At 36.4% G+C, this 21,227-nt stretch overlaps 1 protein-coding gene across 4 annotated transcripts in view; it reads left to right on the top strand.

Annotated features, from left to right (window-relative positions):
- The window catches only part of CCSER1 (coiled-coil serine rich protein 1), a 1,185,560-nt gene that overhangs the window by 359,164 nt on the left and 805,169 nt on the right, over positions 1-21,227 (top strand). The gene's annotated exons all lie outside the window — the stretch shown is intronic.

Below are 21,227 nucleotides of genomic sequence, written 5' to 3'. Positions count from 1 at the left end.
CCCTGTGGGAGCACACTGACCACCAGAGGGCAGCTCCTGCATTGAGCATCTGCCCCCTGGTGGTCAGTGTGTTTCATAGTGACCAGTCATTCCCAGTTATTCTGCTGTTAGGGTCAGTTTGCATATTACCCTTTTATTATATAGGAGTGCCTGGCCAGCCTGGGTGAGGGGCTGATGGCTGTATGCAGCTGGTCACACCCCCTTCAAGGTGAGTGGGGGTCCTGCTGGGGTGCCCGGCCAGTCTGGGTGAGTGGCTGATGGCAGTTTGCCGGCTGGCCAAGCCCCCCAGCCGGACCCTCACCCCATGAGGGTGTGGCCAGCCAGGGTGAGGGGCTGATGGCTGTTTTCAGGCTGGCCACAGCCCCTTCAGGGTGGGGGTCCCCACTGGGGTGCCTGGCCAGTCTGGGTGAGAGGCTGATGCCTGTTTGCAGGCTGGCCACAACCCCCAGCCACCCAAGCTCCCAGTTGAGGCTTGCTGGAAGCAGGTATCTGGGATTTGTTTATCTTCTATAATTGAAACTTTGTTGCCTTTAGAGGAGGCCATAGCTGTCTCAGGGCTGGCGGGAACCTTGGCTTCCTCCATTGCCTGGGCAACCAAGCCTCCTGCTTGCTCCAGCTCTGTGGCTGCCTGCCACCATCTTGGTTGGGTTAGTTTGCATATAGTCGCTCTGATTGGCTGGTGGGCATGGCTTAGGGCATAGCAAAGGTACAGTCAATTAGCATCTTTGTCTTTTATTAGTGTACATAATTGAAACTTTGTAGCCTTGAGCAGAGCTCAGGGCCGGCCAGGGCAGGCAGGAAGCTTGGCTTCCTTCATCGCTGGTGGCAACCTAAGCCTCCTGCTTGCTCCAGCTCTGTGACTGCCACTATCTTAGGCTGTGGCCGTGGCTTGAGGGTGTAGTGGAGGTATGGTCAATTTGCATGTTTCTCTTTTATTAGATTATATGTATATATGAATGATATAGATTATTTTTAGTGGAAATAAAATACTTCTCAATATTTTGTTTTTTCTTTGAGAAGCTGCAATCCCCCAACTATGTGAATCATCTATTGAGGAACTTTAGAGTATATATTTATGAGTAGATTACATTATGTCAACTTATAGTCATTCTTGTTTAGATTTATTTTGTTTCATATTCACTTGTACTTTTTACTTGTTATTGGCTGCATCACACTGCATTTAACTTTCAAACAGCTTTCCAAAGTCTGAATTTATAAATCCAGCTTTTCATATATGTACATTCCTGACTTAAGGCTTTCAAAATTTGATTGAGCATGAGTTTTAATGGATTTGCAGGAAAAATTAATAAAACTTATGATTTATATTTCATTCTTGAAAGGTCAGAGGGATAAAACATATATTTGCAGATAAATTATTATGAGATAAGTTTTAGAGAAATTAATTTTGAGGTGTTTATGGCTTATTTGGGTGATATTTTCTCTATGCCTCTTGTTAAGCAATAACAATAGAGGTCTATAATGTGACATTTTACTAGCACAAGATGAAGGATAGTTATATACTTGATGCAGTTTATTTAATTGTTAATGTGCTCTTTTAAAAATGTTCCTATTAGGAATGTTTAATTTTATGTTTTATAATAAAATGCCAATTTCTGCACAATTTATAACCAGGAAAACAACATTGTTATTAGCTACTGCCAAAGAGAAATACATTATGTGAACATTTCATACTTTTTCACTTTTATTTGTACATTGTCATTTTATTTTTAGTTTCATAGTCCAATTTCTTTTACCTATAACTATCATATGAACTATTTTACTCACACATATCATTTGTGAGGAATAGAAAAAATAAAATATATTTTGTGTCTTATTCTTTCAAAAACTTTGGAAGTTGGAACTCTTAATTAGAGAAAGTTTTGGAAAATAAGGAAATTCCAAGAAAATATCCCAGTTCTTTCTCTAAGTTCCATATCTGCTGACCATTGTCAGATATACTTTCATTGATATCAATTTAGAGAACAATTTCAAATTAAAGATGGCTTGCTAGATATAAGATAATTTGGTCCTAAATTTTATGTGGCTTTACCAATTGACCTTAATTCAAAGGGAAATGATTTGTGAAAGGTCCTCTCTGTGACATTTGATATAAAAAGCAGTGGTAAAGTACGTCTCGCTGGTATGTTATTAGAAATATATATCTGCTGAGTTGTTCTTTGTTAAGTAAATCTTCAAATAAATAAGTCATTTGCTAGAAAACCAATAATTTATGTTTTAGCTAAAATTGTGGTCAAAAGAGCTAAAGAAGAAGGCTCAAGTTGACCTTTAATGTATGTTCTCATATCTCCGAAAGTAAGGAGAAGACAAGGACAATTACTGTGGAGTGTAATTTGCAGTACAGGCTAAACAGCAACTTATAATGGTAGTCAGTAGGACTTTTAAACAGCCTAAGTCAGGATCTCTCCTAGGACAAAAAAAACCTGATAGTACAACTGACTCTCTCTCATGCAGCTAAAGAAAAAGTAAGTGGTTTACCCTTTTTTTTTTTTATTGCTTAAAGTATTACAAAGGGTATTACATATGTATCCATTTTATCCCCCCGCCCTAGACAGTCCCCTAGCCTCCCCTGTCACCCAGTGTCTTATGTCCATTGGTTATGCTTATATGCATGCATACAAGTCCTTTAGTTGATCTCTTACCCCCCTACCTCCTGCCCCCCAACCCTCCCCGGCCTTCCCGCTGCAGCTCGACAATCTGTTTGAGGCAGCTCTGCCTCTGTATCTATTATTGTTCAAAAGTTTATAATGGTCTCTATTGTCCACGAATGAGTGAGATCATGTGGTATTTTTCCTTTAAGTGGTTTACCCTTTAAAGTACCTCTTATTGCCCAGCCAGCGTGGCTCAGTGCTTGAGTATTGACCTATGAACCAGGAGGTCATGGTTCCATTTCTGGTCAGGACATATGCCTGGGTTGTGGGCTCTATTCTAAGTAGGGGGCATGCAGGAGGCAGCCTATCCATGATTCTCACTCATCATTGATGCTTCTATATCTCTCTCACTCTCCCTGTCTGAAATCAGTACAAATATTTTTTTAATGGAAAAAGATAAAGCATCTCTTATCTGTGTACTACTCATTCTCCAGCCCCAAATATAACCTTTTAGGATATGTCTGTGACATGAGCTTATAAAGCAATAGTGCAGACATACAAGGCTCCCACCTGGTACAAACAGACAGAACTGATTTTCTCACTAATAAGGTCAAAGGACAGGTAGAAAGGAAAGCTTGCCCCCTGGTTAGAGGTTGGACCTCTCGAAATTGCTAGTAACAATGCAAAGGGTTCCCACCAGTTTTGAGACTCTATCCTTCGATTTTAGGTTAATAATCTAATGTGACTTGTCCACTTGTGAATAATTCCCATTAGTGCCATGCTAAAAAGAATAGATTTAGAAAAAAGTTATAGTAACATTTTGGCAACAATTAACAATATCATTTAAAGGTATACACTGGTATTTTCTTCCTCAATAATAAAGTGCTCATCCTGAGGTGTTTTAAACTTCAGAATGCAAACAATCGTTGGGGGAGAGGAGTGGGCAAGGTTCTTTAATATGAGATTTCAGAGCCTTGTTCTTGGATTCTGAATCACGATTGAATTGTCTGATCTGGGAGCCAATAATTTGTTTTCCAAATAAAGATCCACAATGGATCTGATTTCAGCAGCCTTTGGAATATACTTTATGAAGCATGATAACTACCAATATCTTTTGTATGTTATATAATATGCAGTGTACACCCACCGTAATGTGGACATTATTCACAGATCACACACCAGCATTGCCTTCACTGTTTTCTTTCCTGTAATGCTTCATTCAATAAATATTAGTTGGCCGATGTTTAATAAGACATGGTTATCTACCCACCAATTACCTCTATCTTAAAATGAGAACATTTTATTTCCTAAATATTTGCTAAATATCTGTAATACAGGAAGTTATACAAAGAGGCTTCCCATTCAACAAACTATTAGGAGAATTGTTACATACAGAATTAGTCATAGCAAAATATAGAAATAAGTGCCAAGAGAGAAGTCAAGATAAAGTGGTTTTCTCAAAAGGAGATTGCTTTCAACTTGGGGTAGTTGTGAAAATGGGGTTCTTCAGCAAAGTATTCATAGCACTGCTGGAATCTGAGTTAGGTTGTAAAACACAGCTAGAAGTTGATACATCTGGGAAAGAGAAGAAATACTGGCAGATGATGGGGAAGTTTAGGTATGCACATAGAACCCTATATTAGATGTGCATAGCAGACTACTTTGGATACTGCATAGAACAAGTGAATATCAATATGATTGAAAAGATATGCAAGAGGCCAGGTTAGAAAACTGAGCTAAATACACCTTTAAATGCTAAATAAATAATATAATCCTTATTGTACAGATAAAGAAATGCCACTAAGGGTTAGTGGTGGGGCAATATTTCAGGATGATGTTTCAGGTGAGTGTGCAATGGATTAAGAAGGAGGAGATTGAGACTAGGTGGGAGGTCAAAAGTACCCGAATTTCAATAAAGATAAAGGAAAACTAACGTGAGGAAGATTTACACAGGTAGATTCAATAATCTTGAAAATTACTGGACATGGGAGGGAGAAAGGACGCAAAGCTATCTCCAGAAGTTCAAAACCAGGTGGCCAAGAGTAGTGGTGACACTAAGAGAAAGAAAGTCACTGCATCACCATCACAACATTCTATTCCATTTCTTTGTATTTAGATTTTGCTTCTGCTTTTTTTAGTGCTTAATCATCCTCCCATTTTAGAATTAGGAAAATGTAAGTTGGATACCAGGCAAGGAGTAGCCAGTGAGGAGTTGAAGAGAAGAAGGGTTATTTATAAGTGAGAGATACTTCATTTGTCTTTCTGTAGCATGGCATGTGCTAAATATATACATTTCCCTAGCTACATATGTGCATATGTACATATGTATGGGAGTCTACACAGTATTCTCAAAATTAAGTAATTTTTACCTTTAAAATATACTACTTACTGATTTTTTTTACTTGCTTAAGATGGGAATTACCTAATGGGAATAATAATTGGGAAAGGTGATTGATCCTTCATAAAATAATTTTTTAAAATTTGCTTACTAATTCCATTATTACCTGTTTTACTTGAGGATCTATAATATCCTCTTTCATTTACCCAAATATTTCCAAGTAACATTTTGGCAAAAAACTTTTTATTCACTTACCAATTTTCCCCAAAAATTGCATCTTTCAGTTCCTTTAAGTTACCACAAAGTAATCTAGAAAACTCCATTATTCAGACCCCAAAAAAGTTTTGTGAAACAAATTGAAATTGAAAAGGGTGAAGAATTTCAGTTGACTTAGAGCATTGTTCCATGTTTTTATATCAAATTAAAAAAAGAAGCAAGTGAGAGAGAGAACTAACATCCAAAGACTTGAAAAGAAGTTCATTTAATATTTTAACGTAAGTGTGATTTGGGGGATTGGGGTGTTGTTGGCTACTGTAGTAGTTGAAAGTCACTTCAGAGTGAATGCTATCTTCTTTCTAGTTGGAAATATTATCTGAATATCTCTCTATATATAAAAGCCTAAGTGACAGAACGACCGGTTGACCCAGTCACTAATAACGTGCACTGACCACCAGGGGGCAGACATTCAACACAGGAGCTGCCCCTGCTGGTCAGTGCACTCCCACAGTGGGAGTGCCACTCAGCTGACCGACCCGTCCAGGCATCCCACCAGCCCGGCAGCAGCCACTCACTCCCTCAGTAGTCCTGCAGGTCCAATTCCCGGAGAACCAGCCTGGCACCAATAGACTGGTGCCACTCCCACGATCACAACAGTGCCTCAGACACCACCACCACTTCCCCTCCCTACATGCTCCACAAGGAAGAAACAATATAAAAGCAGCTGCCGGGTGGATCCTGACAACCTGTGCAGATGTCAGTGGGACGGATCCAGATTCTGGGCCAGCAAGAGCATCCCACCGCCTGCCTGGAGGGCCAATCGCATCCAGCCCCCCACCCCACCCACCCACCTCGGGATGGGCGCCAGATGCAGGACTCACAGCTGGTGAGCACTGCTGCTGCAGCGCGAGCCTCTCCCAATGGGGACTGACTGGGCGCAAACCCAGGGCAGGAGCAGTGGAGCCAGGATGAGCGGGAGTGGCAGGCAGGAGGGGAAAGCTGCATTGGACTGCTGGTTTCAGCCTGATCCTTGCAGGCCAACATGAGGGACCCCACCTGTGCACGAATTCATGCACTGGGCCTCTAGTTGTTATATAAAACACATATGATGAGCTAGTTTGTCAGTAGATTTAAAGTGTGGTACTATAATAAGCACTTACGGAGTACATTTACCCTTGAGAATTTATAAAAAGGCAGCCAAGCGTCTGCTGACATTTTAGTATTGCAGAGGTTTTCTTTTCTTTTTTTTAAGACAGTTTAGAATGTAGATGGGACATAATTTCTTAGAATATTAGTTTCTTAGTGCCATTGTACCAATGTACCACAAAGTGGGTGGCTTATAAAAACAGAAATTTACTCTTGCACAGTTCTGGAGACTAGAAGTCCAAAAGCAGGGTATCAGCAGCCTTGATTCTTCTGAGAGCTTTCAGGGAGAATCTATTCCATGCCTCTCTTAGCTCTGGGAATGGCTAACAATCCTTGGCATTCCTTGGCTTCTAGATGCATCATTCCAGTCTCTGCCTCCATCCTCATAGGAAATTTTCCCTGTGTTTCTGTGCCTTTACATGGCCATTTTATAATGATACCAGTCATATTGGATTAGGGGCCTACTCTACTCCATTATGACCTCATCTCCACTAAGTGCCTCTGCAATAACCATTCTTTTCTAAACAAGGTAACATTTTGAGATTCTAGCGGTTAGGGCTCTAAGCATTATAAGGGTAGAGACTGTGTCTACCTCATTCACCCGTATATCCTCAGCATCTAAGCACAGTGCAGGAACATACATGTTAGTTGTTGAATGTTACATGAAGTAATTGATGTCTTTATTACAGTTAACTCATATGGCAAATGGTAGACCTGTACTCTGATACAATATTCCATCACAATTAAATATAAAAATATTAGAATATAAAACTAGGATATTAATTTGAATAACAATTTTAAATTTTCAGCAAGCAGTGCGCCTTATGCTGTGCTATATAATTAGCCTTTTTATACCTCTATGCATGCTAGCCATGCAGAAATTATTTAACACCTCTGATTTGATAATATCATAAGTATACTGTAAGATTACTTCTTTGTTCTTAACATTAAGATAATTGACCTGAGGTCTGTTTATATTTAACTTAAAGTATAATCTCTGAACCACAGCATTAACTGTTAATAATACATGAGTGGTCCTTTAACTAAACTATAGGGCATTTACATGGCCATTTTCAAATACAGCTTTAATTAAATATTACATTGTTTATGTGCTGAAGTTCCCTTTATAAAATATTAATTGAATTGTGTTCCTAATCACCAAATGTTTGAAAATTTCAGACATTTGTATAAAATGAAAAGAAAGTAATAAATGTTAACTTTAAGAAGAAAAGGGTAAGTGCAGATAAAGTTAACTGAAGTACTTATTATTTCCTATTAAATATGTTTTATAGCTCTAATTTTTAATAATTAAATAAGTATTATCAATATTACACATTAGAACTATTAACCTCAAGGTGACAAGGCCACACATGACGTATGGACCAGAAATTTTTTCCATTAAATCTGAAGTCCGTTAAATCAGGATCCACAAAATTGAGGGTTTACTGTACTCTATGTGAACCATGTATCTTACCAAATTTTGTGTTTTATGTCTTCTATATATCATAATGTTTAACTTCACTATAGGTAAAAGCAGAAGATTGGAGAGAATAATATATTAATAGAGAAATGTTCAAAGAAATCATGGTACATTCTAAATATGTGATAATGTGTTTCCATTCAAACAAATAGAGAAGATATGTATTTACTGCATTAGAAAGATGTCCATGACATATTGTGAAATTAAAAGTACATTTGGAAATTAGAAGCATAGATATGAAACTGTTAGCAGTTACCTCTTGCTTGAGATTGGAGGTAGTGTTCCAGGGGGAGATTCTGTTTTACCTTGTGTGCACTCTGTAATTTTTAAATAATAAAATGGATTATTTTTGCATTAAGGATTCAACTCACCTTTAAATAATAAAAACCATTCAGTAAGTTTAAAAAGTAACATAACAATATGGGTCCATCTGGAGACCTGCATTTTTCTGCTTGCTTTGTGAATGGGGGAGAGCTCACAAAGGAGGATATATTGCTGCCAACCAGCCAGCTGCTAAAAGCACTCCCAAAAGTTCAGGGGTCAAAGTGCAATGGAGAATTTCCCAAAGGAAGTTCTTGAAAGTATGTGAATTGTTTGGGAGAGATTATACTTCTACTAGAGGCCTGGTGCACAAAATTCATGCCTGGGGGGGGGAGGTCCCCTCAGCCCAGCCTGCACCCTCTCCAATCTGGGATCCCTCGGGGGATGTCCGACTGCCTGGGGATCTGGCCTAAACCGGCAGTCAGACATCCCTCTCACAATCCGGGACCACTGGCTCCTAACTGCTCACCTGCCTGCCTGCCTGATTGCCCCTAACTGCCCCCACTGCTGGCCTGGTCACCCCCAACTTCCCCCCATGCCAGCCTGGTCACCCCTAACTGCCTCCTCCACTGGCCTGGTTGCCTCTTACTGCTCCTCCTGCCAGCCTGGTCACCTCCAACTGCCCCCCTCCCAGCCTGGTTGCCCTTCATTGCCCCCCACCCCCCCGCGTCGGCCAGGTTGCCCCACACAGCCTACTGTTCAGTTATTTGGTTGCCACTCACTGCCCCCCCCCCCCCCCCCAGCTGGCCTGGTTGTCCCACGCAGCCTGCTGCTCAGTTGTTTGGTCGGCCCTCCCTAACCCTCCGCCAGCCTGGTCACCACATGCAGCCTGTTTGGTAATCTGTTCGGTTGTTTCAGTTGTGAGGTTGCTTCAGTTGTGACGGTTGCTTCGGCTTATATATATATAGATAATTGAATACAGATTTTACTGTTCTTAGCCCCAAAGTTAAAGGATATGGCCTATTTTCATGTCTGGTTATCAATGGAGATATTTGGTAAGCAGAAAATAATGCTGTGTATGCTACTGAACTCTTCAACACCCAGGAGAGTAAAGAGGACTGCACCTTGAGTTAGTGAAGATGAAAAGAGAGCCTATTCCTAATTAAATATTTCCTTGAATCTGGCAGTAACAGGAATTTTCTAAAAAGTGATAAACACTTCAGTTACATCAAGGACTTTTGTATTCCCTTCTTTATTATGTCAGATGTGTGCTGCCAACTTAAGTAATTATTTTTTCCCCAGTAGGAATCTGCTAAAATGTATTTTTGCTGAAAAATATGCTAACCAAAAAATAAAAAATAAAGAATACAGCGCCCCCCCCCCCTTTTGAGTTCTTTCTTTTCAGAAAAGTGAAATAATGTGTAAAGAACTTCTTAAAAGCTTTGCATAGTAGCACTTACAAAGGAACACTTTTTGATATAGGAAAGCTATAGAACCCAGTGACTTTCCAAAAGAAGACCTATCCTGACAGATTTTTTCTTAGATAACACAGTAGTAAAAGCATCAAAAATATGTAGGCAGCATGGGTGTTGGTGTGCAGTGGTTAGAGCATTGGTCAGTGCACCAAAGGGTCTTGATTTCTTTTTAAGGGCACATGCCAGGGTTGCAGGTTTGATCCACAGCCCTGATGGGGCTCATGCCAGAAGCAATTAATTGATGTGTTTCACATGGATATTTCTCTCTCTCTCCCCCCCCTCCTTCCTTTCCACTCTCTAAAAATCAATGGAATGAATTTGCTTGGGTGAAGATTAATAACAACAACAAAAAAGTAGATATTTTGCATATTTGTAAACATTATTCAGATATGTTTTTGAAGCCAATGACTTTTGCTTATCTCCTATTAAAATTATCCAGCTACTTCTATTTGTTTTTTGTTTCTTTTTAATATTTAATATTTTAGACTGTTTAAACATAGTAGGTAGGGATTCACTTTCCATATTGTCTTCAATTAAATATTTAAAGCTTATTGTTTTGACCAGCAGTTTTTGCTATTTGTGATTTACTTCCTATGAGAATATGCTTGATTAGAGATTGTACTTTTCCCAGTTTCAAATAAACCTTCATTTAATTTTACCTTTGTAATATCAAAATGATTTGAACATAAGGAAAAGCAATACTTATAAAATATGTAAATGTCTGTTATTGCTGAATAATAAATATTGTTACATAAAGAAAATTAATAGTCATCAAATTTACTAGTGTCCTATTTATACTTCAATTGATAAGAATAATCACTGAATTAATCAAGATATTATTTTAAAAGCATATCAATATAAATAAAAAGGAAATGATTTATTTTCAAGGGCATGAATAGCAAACTTGTTAGATTTCATAGCAGACACCATAACTTACACAGTATTTTACTTAAGACAGCAAATTATTTTACATTATAATAAAAATGTAAACTTCCAAATGTATTTGCTAATACTTTATCCATTGGTATTCATAATGTGCACAGTACTCAAGACTCATGTCTTTTAAATAATGCATATGCAGTTAAATATAAACAAAAGAAATAAAACAAACAGCACCATCTACTATGTCAGTATGTTAAATTATCACCAGGAGGGGGAAAAAAAGTATTTTTTCTATATTCTGAACTACTCATATGATGGTAGACAAACACACACACTGTTAAAACTTCCTCAAATAAGTTAATTAAACTAGATGATAGAAATAAAATTTTACTTTTTAAGAAAAATAGAAAATTGATGAGAGTTTATACTTTCACACAACTTTCTTGGCCCATACGGTATATGAAGAATAAAATATTTATTAAATATGTACATAGACTAATAAGAATAATGGATTATAGAAATCAGATCTTATAAACTGAAGATATATACTTACGAAAAGTAGGTAATCAAGTGGAAAAATTATATATTTATATGTGTGTATGTCTACGCATATGAAAATGTATATACATTTAAGAATTTCAGTGGGAGAAAATAGAAGACTGCATTTAGGATAAGGGAAATAAAGTTACGAGAGATTTTTGTGATTATTGCATGTTAAATTCTAGGCTGTGTGCTAGAGATATAAACATACATGGAATATAAGGAACTGTAGAAGAGAAAAATGTGTAAGTAAACTGCCATGGTACATCAATATAACAATGATTAGAACCAAGTTTTATTCAGGAGTGAATCTGAATACAGTTTTAATGAGAAAATTACATGTGTAAAAACTGCATTTTTTTTTTAAATAAGGGAGGACATAAAGATACTTTCTTATGTCTTTACCTGTGAAATTCTTATTTTATATCTAGGACCTCTGGGAATATTCCAGAAGAATATAGTGGAAGCACAAATTAGAATATCAGCTATATTTAATATTTCTAGCCTGCTAATTAAATAATAGCCCATGAATTTTTATGATGTTATTACCGGGGTTTAAACCATAATAGAACATTTAAATTTAAATTGAAAACATTTTTTAAGAACTCTCAAGCTTAAACACTTTTATTTAAACTTTTATTATGTGACTAATCACATTCGTTTCCATTTATTAGCAAATATAAGTAAAATTTATATACCAACATTGAATATGAACTTGTTTTTTAGATATGAACTTGTCTACCACTTTAAAAGAATGCATTGTATGTATTTGCTCTATTCTTCTCTTGTTATGTTTAAGACATCCCCCATCCCCACAATAATCTAGATTTAAAATTTTAGGATTTTAATGAGATATAGCAGGCTTCTGAGAGTATTCTAGAGTTGGCATCTATGATGTTTGAAAGTAAACTAAAATTATTCAGGGACTAATACCTACCTTGAATTTCTATATCATATATTGTCCATAGCTGCCTATCAACCATTACCTTGAAACCTGAATAATTGAGGACTATAGCAAATACTTTTATAAGAACTCAGAAACTTCAGAGAATAGAGAGGACATTTTGATATTCTAAATATATCATATCGAATGATGATTATGGTTCTACTACCAATCATATTGTTAATGGAAAAAGTCAGTCTAATTTTTTTTTACTTTTGTTAATTATTTAAGAACATTAGATTGATGGGTACACTTTTTTTCTCCTAGTACTGACTAAACAAGAAAACAATGTTTTCAAGCATTTTATTTCAAATGAATATTTATTTTAGCAAATATAGTTTAAGGTAGGATCAGAGGCAACTACTTTGTAGCAAATAGCACTATTGATTTTGTAGATATTTTCTCTTGACATTGTGCTCAATTTTAACAATAGAGTTTCACTTAACATAAAATGGTTATAGCAACATATTCTTTAAATAAATCATACAAAAGTGCAGCAAAGAAATCCTACTGTATATTTATATAGTTTCTTTACTGACATTCTACTCAAATATTTTCCAAACACCAAGGTAAATCAAAATGTTTAAACCAGTGCAAATATTTTCTGCTATGTACAGATATATAGAAAAAAGACATGTGAGACATTCCCACTTTGGCATTTATTCTTTTTTATTTTTTAAATGTTTTTATTGATTTTTTAGAGAGAGGGGAAGAGAGAAGGATAGAGAGATAGAGACATTGAAGAGAGAGAAAAACATTGATCAGCTGCCTCCTGTAAGCCCCCTACTGGGGATTGAGCCCACAAACCAGGCAGTTGCCCTGACCAGGAATCATCAAACTGGTGACCTCTTGGTTCAGGGGTCAATGCTCAATCCCTGAGCTACACTGGCCAGGCAGCATTTATTTTTACTAATCATTTTTGTTAAAAATCCTTTGATTATTAAAAAATAAATAAACTATAAATATAATGTCCATAGCTATGTCAATCATGATTTCTGTAGGGGAAAAAATGTACATAAATTGGGTAAGTCAAGAAGGGTTTAATATAGATTATTGCAAAGGTGTGGGTGATATGTAGGGAAATCACAATTTTTATGACCATATTAGGGCTGGTATATTTATTAGGTCTGAAAAGACAAGTGGGGGAAGAAATTACCTTCATTAGGCAGAAGAAAGACTTGTACAGAATGCAAGCTTAAGGCAAATTTTGATCTTGGTGAGTTAGATGCATCTATTTGGGCTTAATGCATGGGAAGGAGCCAGGAGGATAAAACTCTGCCCTCTTCCTTCCTTCTGATCTCCATTGATGCCCTTCTTGGTTAACCTAACAAGAAGCCAGTGGGGTAAGGGAGATTGCTGGTGTGACATACAGGTTAATCTGCCAGAGCAGATAATAGGCCATGATGCATGCAGATGGATCTGGAGGGGCAAATGGAAAACCACTGGTACGGTACCTGTGGTCACTTCTATGCTTTGTCAACATTCTGTGCTCTTTTCATGCCTTTTGATAAACATTCCCTGACTTTGTTACCATAACTGAGGAGGGAATTATTAGCCAACATTTCAATGGGGCAGCCCCTCAGGGCCCTGTGGAGTCTTGCAGTTCTTCCAAAACAACACTTAAAATAGAGGTCATTGTGGCCCCAAGAAAAGGCTGTTTATAAAGCTTGGATTCTGGGATGTGTTCTGGTAATGGGCTGCCCTGATGAATATCAAAGATTTCCAACTAGAGGAAGACTATATATTAACTAATACTCTTAATGGAGATTTTAGCCATTAATGAAAAATTATGAAGAAGTGTTAGCATCCCAGCCTTAGTGGTTGAGCATCAACCTATAAACCAGGAGGTCATGGTTCAATTCCTGGTCAGGGCACATGCCTGGGTTCATAACTAGATCCCTAGTAGGGGGTGTGCAGGAGGCAGCCAATCATTGCTTCTCTCTCATCATTGATGTTTCTCTCTCTCTCTCTTCTTCTCTGAAATTAATAAAAATATATGAAAAAAGAAAAGTGTCAGCAGAAATACAATCTACCAATTTTTTGATATTTTGGTGACTTTATCCACCTTCTGAGCAGTGGGCATTTTCTATGTAAATACAGTGAAACATTGCATTATGGTACATAAGATCATATTGTCATACAATCCTCTGGTTCAGTCCAAGCTTTTTTATTGACAAGCTCTCTGGCCACCAAGTCCATTTTTCTTGCTGAGCTTCAGTGTCCTCATAGATATATGTGATAATATTTATACCTACTGTCTGGGTTTTTGAGATTACATGAGATAAAATGCAAATCATTTACCCATAGTACTGTCTTCCAGATACTAAGCTCTTTATATGCATTAGCTATTATTTTAAAATAAAAGTGGAGCAATTAGGTTTTATTAGGCAGCAGACTGCCTCAGCAACAAATATCATATCCAAAGTCAAAGCAAGGGAATGCATTTTATTTTATGCCAGGATGGCAAAAGCTTTCCAAGGAACGTCCAAGCAGTTGTTATACTTAGATTTTATTGACAAGAATGGGATTATATTACCATCCTACCAAGGGTAGAAATTTAGGTTATAGAATCATCATAACTTCAGGAGAGCAATCATGACTCATTCATTATGCAGTATCTGGATACTAAGTATAAATGAAGACAAAGTAGGGGTTCTATTAGGAATAATGAAGAGCAGAACAGTTTGGAAACTAACACCCTATAAAACATCAGCACTTTTCGTTGCCATTGTTTCTTGGAAGGATAATCTAGTAAACTCTGAAGATATTTCTTTCACAGATGTAGCAACGTTTCATATATCACTTGACATTGTTTACTATAATTTCAAGTGTGATATTTGAAATACTTTGAAAGTATTTAGTACCATATCTTAATATGTGATTATTGCATTATGTAATGTGAAAAAGTTGGATTTTTATTTTGAGATGTTTTTATTTTTCTGAATGTTTCTTTTCAGGCATAATTACATTTGTGTTATTTAAAACAATGGTAATATAGAGTTTACTTGCTATTATATAACAAACGAAGGACTTAGCTAGAAGATTTTAACTTTTTTTTTTTGGATAAGTTTGAATTGAAAGAGAATGATTATTTCAGGAAAAATTTGCCAGCAAGTCACAGTATTTGCTAATGGATGGGACTCATGTGCTCCCTTCTCTGGCATGTTTAAATTGCAATCAATGAGTGAGACATTCTGAAATATTCGGTGTTAGGGTTTTTGGCAGATGATGCGGGCTGCAAAAGAATTCACAACCAAGGGAAAAGAGATGCAGAGAGAGACTTTACATTTACTTCCCCCCAAGGGGATGGGTCAGTGTATTGCTAATCAATACAAAGGCAAAGAACAAAAAGCTGCTCCCCCCTTTATAGCTTTGCACAAGGAAGGGAGGGGCTTTTCCAGGTGGCTGTCAGTGCTAGGTGAAACTGAGCAGACGCCAGGGGGCTTGTCTTAGTTAGTTCTTTAGGAGACAATCTTGGCAGATGTTCTAGGGAGGTGCCTTATCAATATTTTTCCAAAGCCTATAAAACATTCCTTGAGCAAAGGTTATGAAGAGTTCAGAAGTGACTTTTTGAAGAGGAGTGGCAAAGGGAACTTTCTACTGATTATTCTTGAGTTGTAAATAAACAGAAGGGAGGGAGGGGTATGTATGCAAGAAGTAGCCTTGAAAGTAACTTGTCTTGCTGTTTGAACAGAGGGACTGTTTGAATCAGAGGAGCTAACAATCTTGGGGTTTAATTACCCGGTGCTCCTCACAAATTGTGGAAGGCTATGCCGTGGTCGGCAAACTGCGGCTCGCGAGCCACATGCGGCTCTTTGGCCCCTTGAGTGTGGCTCTTCCTAAGCCTTAGGAGTACCCTAATTAAGTTAATAACAATGTACCTACCTATGTAGTTTAAGTTTAAAAAATTTGGCTCTCAAAAGAAATTTCAATCGTTGTACTGTTGATATTTGGCTCTGTTGACTAATGAGTTTGCCGACCACTGGAGCAAGGAAAAAAGAAGCCTTTTTCCATCCTAACATTCTGTATGAAAACATTATTATTATGTAAACTTGAATTTGTACCAGACACATTTAGTAGAAATTAAATAAAATTAACATATACTTTATCTAAATTACTGTAAATAAATTCCAGTACATCACCTCACTTTTGGACTCACCTGCTTCCTACCTGGCCAACCTAACCAATATAACCGAAACCTTCTGGTGTCTCTTCTTGTAATAACATTGCCCTCAGGGTCTCCTCTACACTCAATTATCTCCCAGTGGCCCCATGTCCAAATACCATTGGGGGTTAGGGCTTCACCATACAAATTCAGTCCCTAGCAAGTGTCTACATACTGGGAACTCTGTTGGGAGTTTTATTTGCAATATCTTTGTCTAAAAGGTAGGTAACATGACCCTCATACAACTCAGATTGCAAAATAATTCATCAAGTATAATACATGATGGAAATAGGTGTGAAACAATATGAAATGGTGTCAGAGTGGAAGAACACTCTTCATAGTGCAGAGGGGGCAGCTGCCACTTAGCTACAATGATTGTCATTGTGTAGTCACGGGAGCTAAACATCACTCAGTTTTAGGTTTTTGAAGAGAATCTGAATATGTGGATTTTTATGAAATATTCCTGTATGTAATGTTGGCAATTGAGGCATGTTTTTAACAAATTAAAACAAAACCAACTAGAGCCTAAGGGCTTCCAGTGCAAGTTTTGCTCTAAGAGATTGTACAGTCTGCTTGCTGACACCTGGCTGCTGCACGGCTTTGTTCTAATCCACGCTCTGTAGAGCTGAACTGTCTTCTGCACTCCCAGCCTGGATAAACACCACTTCCTCATTTCTATATTTTTATTTCTAGGCAGCTGAAAATTTCTAGGTAAAGTTATGAAATTAAAATGCATGCTCTCCAAAAGTTAGCTGCCTCCCTTGTATTAATCACTCCTTACCTTAATATTTCCACACTTCTGATTCCCTAGATAGTGAATAACTCATTAGATATGTACTAAGGAGTGATTTAGAGGTCACCATCTAGGGAGAGGAAAAGGCATAATTGGTTAAAGGGAGTAGAGCTGCAATTCAGTTTCAACAAGGCCTCAGCTGACCCCACTGGGAGCTCTGAAACTGGGATGGTCTGGGTTGGAGTAAAGGCCTCTGGCCTTCAGATTGCACTTGCATTGACCAGTAATTGGATCTGGCTGCCCTGGGGATCTCTCTTCAACTGATTCTGTGAAGGACTGACAGCTAAATGTTTGTGTGTGTTTTTCTTGTTTGTTTGTTTTTTATGTTCTTTGTTTGTTTCTTTGGTTTTTTTTTTGCTCTTTTTTTTTTTTTTTTTTGCCAGCAGCACTCTTTCACTATTGTTATGTTAAAAGCCTGTAATAACACACCTTGGATAAAAAAGATTTTGGATATAATATAATTGGTGATTTGCTGGACCCCTGTTTTCAAACAGAGACTGGCTATGTTTTGTATCACCCTTGGGGAAAGATGGGGAAAGGGAGGAGGAAGCACAAAGGGGAAGTAATAGGCTGTCTTCTCTCAGGAAGCCAGGAGGCCAGGGCATGTCCCTGAATCCAAATATTTGCTAGCTGCAAAGCTCTGAACAACCTAGATTAGATTGAAGAAATGGATGACAAATAATCAGAGATTTCTGGAATTACAGTCTCTGCATTGGAAGTGCCATCCAGATAGAGTCAAAATTGCCCTATCAATACACAATCTGGTCTTCACAACCTGACCAAGTGCATCCAAATTGCCCATCCAGACAGGACAGACCCTGATGGGCTAGCTGCACAATTCATTAACAGTTTTATTTTGTTTTACAGGCATTGTTATCCATATCATACTGCCCATTCTAAAAATGATGTGTTTGATCTACACCAATGTCATCTTCATGGGCCCCTAATGGCACTTTGTAGGGATTTTAAACTCTTAATTAAATGCATGGTTTATTGGAAATTATTCACCTCATATCCATTCCCTTATTATCTGAAATGCCTTTATAATTTAACTTTAAGTTATTTAACACCATACTTTATTAAAATATTGATATTTTTACAAGGTGATTATTTATTACTATAACTTATTCAATGAGTGAAAATGTTGTTAATCTTGTTTGTGTTTGACTATTTAAAATTATTTCTGGTATTTTAAAAACCCTGAAGAAAAATGAAATGAGGCTTAGCTCAGATCATCTGGCAAGTGATTTTATGCGTAAACAGGAATTGGTCATTTGCTCATTTTAATACCAGTATGTTAATTCAGTTAGTGGTAAACTATTCTTACTGGTTATTTGTTCTCATTTACAATTTTATATATTGATACTAAATACAGAAAGTCTGTTTCAGAAATCTATGGAATGGCCTTTCACAAGATAATATACAATGAATGTGTTATGACTCACCTTTCATAGTTCTGTCCAGAAACACAAGTCAGCTCTCGTTTATCTTCTGATCTGTTCCATCTCCTACCTCACCTCTGCCAGGTAATTTCTATTCCACACAACTCTTAGTGGCCTTCTGAAATTATTAATTTAAAAGCCACTCACCAAGACTCAGTCTGAGAAGGAAATAGCTCATTTATAGATCCTTTCATTGGTTTATGGATCTATGGTGCCCTAGATAGTACCACAAATCTCCATGAGGTCTTAGTGTTAACTTTAATGTTTATGTCTTTAATTTAGCTGAAAGATGTGTAAAATCTCCTATGCTCAAATAGCTCCCTCTTGGCTGAACATAAAAACTTGGGATTAAAGCATATTATTCCAATAGATATCAATCATAACTTATGCTTAGTAATTTATTTTTGTATTTATATTTCCAGAATACACAATGTGAAACAGTTTATTTGCAGCCATGTGCTAGTCTTACAAAGATTGCCTTAGATATCTAGACTTTCCCTGGGTTACCCTGCTATTTGCAATGGTACTAGTATAAGCCATTAAATTAAGTTCATCAAGCAACTTTCTGCCACCACCAATAGCAGGGAGGCAGTTAATTATAAATACATGTCTACCTTTACAAATATTTTCCTATTTCTCCAAGTCATTATAGCACTTTATTTTTACTTTATTACTTCAAGATTGGAACATGACATTACATGATAATGACAACAAAACATAGGGAGGGAATTGACTGTGAAGATGAATTAAAATCACACCATGTTTCACATGTGGCCTGTTCTGGTTTCTCCCGAAGGTACTGGTTACCATTACTAATGACTGATTCACTCACTGTTTGATTTTCATTCATCAGATTATTTTAATATTCACAACCTTCCAAAAAAAATCATTCTAAATATTTCATAGGTTAAGCAGAATTTAAAATCAAAGGAAACAAATGATAAAGCATACTTTAATGTTGTAAATTTCATTAAAAAGTTAATTGTCTCCCTGTTTCAAAAAGAAAATGAAGAAAGTAAAAATAATACAAAAATATATTTTTAAAGGAAACATGCCAACAATAATTCTTATTTTTTACTTATTTTAAAAATTTGTTTGTTAATGCAGTTGATGTACAATATATATGTATAGTTTAAGGTATACAATATAGTTATTAGACATTTATACAAATATATTTTTAAAGTTGGAAGGGATATTGATACATTTATTCCAAATGCAAGACAAGTTCATATAATATTTAAACTATGGTTGTATTTGACTTAACATAGTAAAAACACATGTTGAATTTCATGCCCTTTTAACTTCCTCTATAAATTTACCATTTATAAAAATTGTTGATTAGTTTTGTCATTCTGCAGTGTTAAAATATATATCATTAATACTTATTTTGTTAATAGTTAGATTGGTTAAAACTTACTAATTTACCCATAGTAAACAAGTGACAAATAAAGCACCTGCTTTAAATCTTTGGTACCAAATACATTTTAGACCTTATCAACTCAGTTCATAATGACACCAAATTCTATTCCATGTTCGCTTGTCTTTTTGTATATCTTGGAAATTGTCTTATTCTAATACTTTAAAAGCATCCTCTCTTTGGTGATACTACTTAAGGCTATGTAGTGAATGAAGAAAAAAACTTGTTTTTGTTTTAACAAAGCAAAAATGAAATATTAGCTGAACAATGTTTCAATATCAACTAAATTATTTTGTTCAAACCATAGTTACATAAATAAAAATATAATATAGTAATTTCCCTCTCTTAATATCATAAACTTATGTTTACTGAGTATTCATGTAGGAATATATAGAGGGGAGCTTAAAGTGTTCAGTATAGTCTTTTGAGATAACTTTATATGTAGAATATCAAATCCTTGATTGTACCATTTTCTCCAAAGCTGTTATTTATCTCCTGCCTTTAACTTTCTCCCTGCACACTTCTCCAAGGTTCATCAATTTCTGCTCATTCCTTCCACTTCTGACCCACTCCCTTATTAAATTGCATCTGTACATCTGTGATTCAATTTAGCCACCAGTTGTCTGTGATATTCCAGCCAACCTGTTAACATGTAAAATTACACCATTGTAATGAATGCCTGACCTGAACTACAAATGTACTCTCAATGCTATGTAAGCTTTTTTATCTAACAATTTTCCTCTCTTTTATCTTAGAGAATAATATAAATATTCTCTACTTGCTACTTCCCTTCCAATTTTTAATCCTTGCGTGTTTAGAAATGTCGTCATTCTTCCTTCTCTTTCAATGGACAGTTTAGCAGGGTATGTAATTATTATGTTTTTGGAACGAATTGTCCAGTCTCCTCCTTTCAAGTGGGCAGGATGAGCTGGCTCTCTTCCTAGTGATAATCTCATTCTGCAGGATTTTAGGTTCATAACTTTTTCCACTATGTTGTCAGTCTCCACTCCTGTATCTGCTTTGGATTTTCCATTCTTTGCCTGGTATTGTTTCCTCACTTTCTCTTTATTCTTGTAGGCTCACACCTTTTCAGATACTTTTTGCAATGATTTCAGTCGGGTTTGGGAAAAGACAGGAGATAAATATATTTAGTCAATCCATCATGTTTAATAGAAAGAGCCTAGTTTTTAATTATTATACTTTATTGTAATAACTCTTTATTCTGTCATCTAATATTATGGGATAAATTTGAATAAAAATGTTGAGACAGTGACAATAACCTATTTGTTGATACCCTGATCCATGCCTTTAACTTTGCAAGAACTCTTTATTGTTTCATTTCCTTATCCAAGTGAATGCTGAAGTGACGTTATTTTAATTTAGAAGATGACAAAACTGAAACTCTAAGAGGTTGTTACTTATCCATTTTCACAAAATAAAAAAAGAGAAATGTCTGCCTGGACTTCTTGACTAAAAAATCCAGGAGTTTCTTTGCTCAGTGGCTTGAGCATTGTCCCATA

This window comes from Myotis daubentonii, chromosome 1 (assembly GCF_963259705.1).
Source record: "Myotis daubentonii chromosome 1, mMyoDau2.1, whole genome shotgun sequence".
NCBI lineage: Eukaryota > Metazoa > Chordata > Mammalia > Chiroptera > Vespertilionidae > Myotis > Myotis daubentonii.
This window is presented reverse-complemented; position numbering and strand designations above follow the sequence as displayed.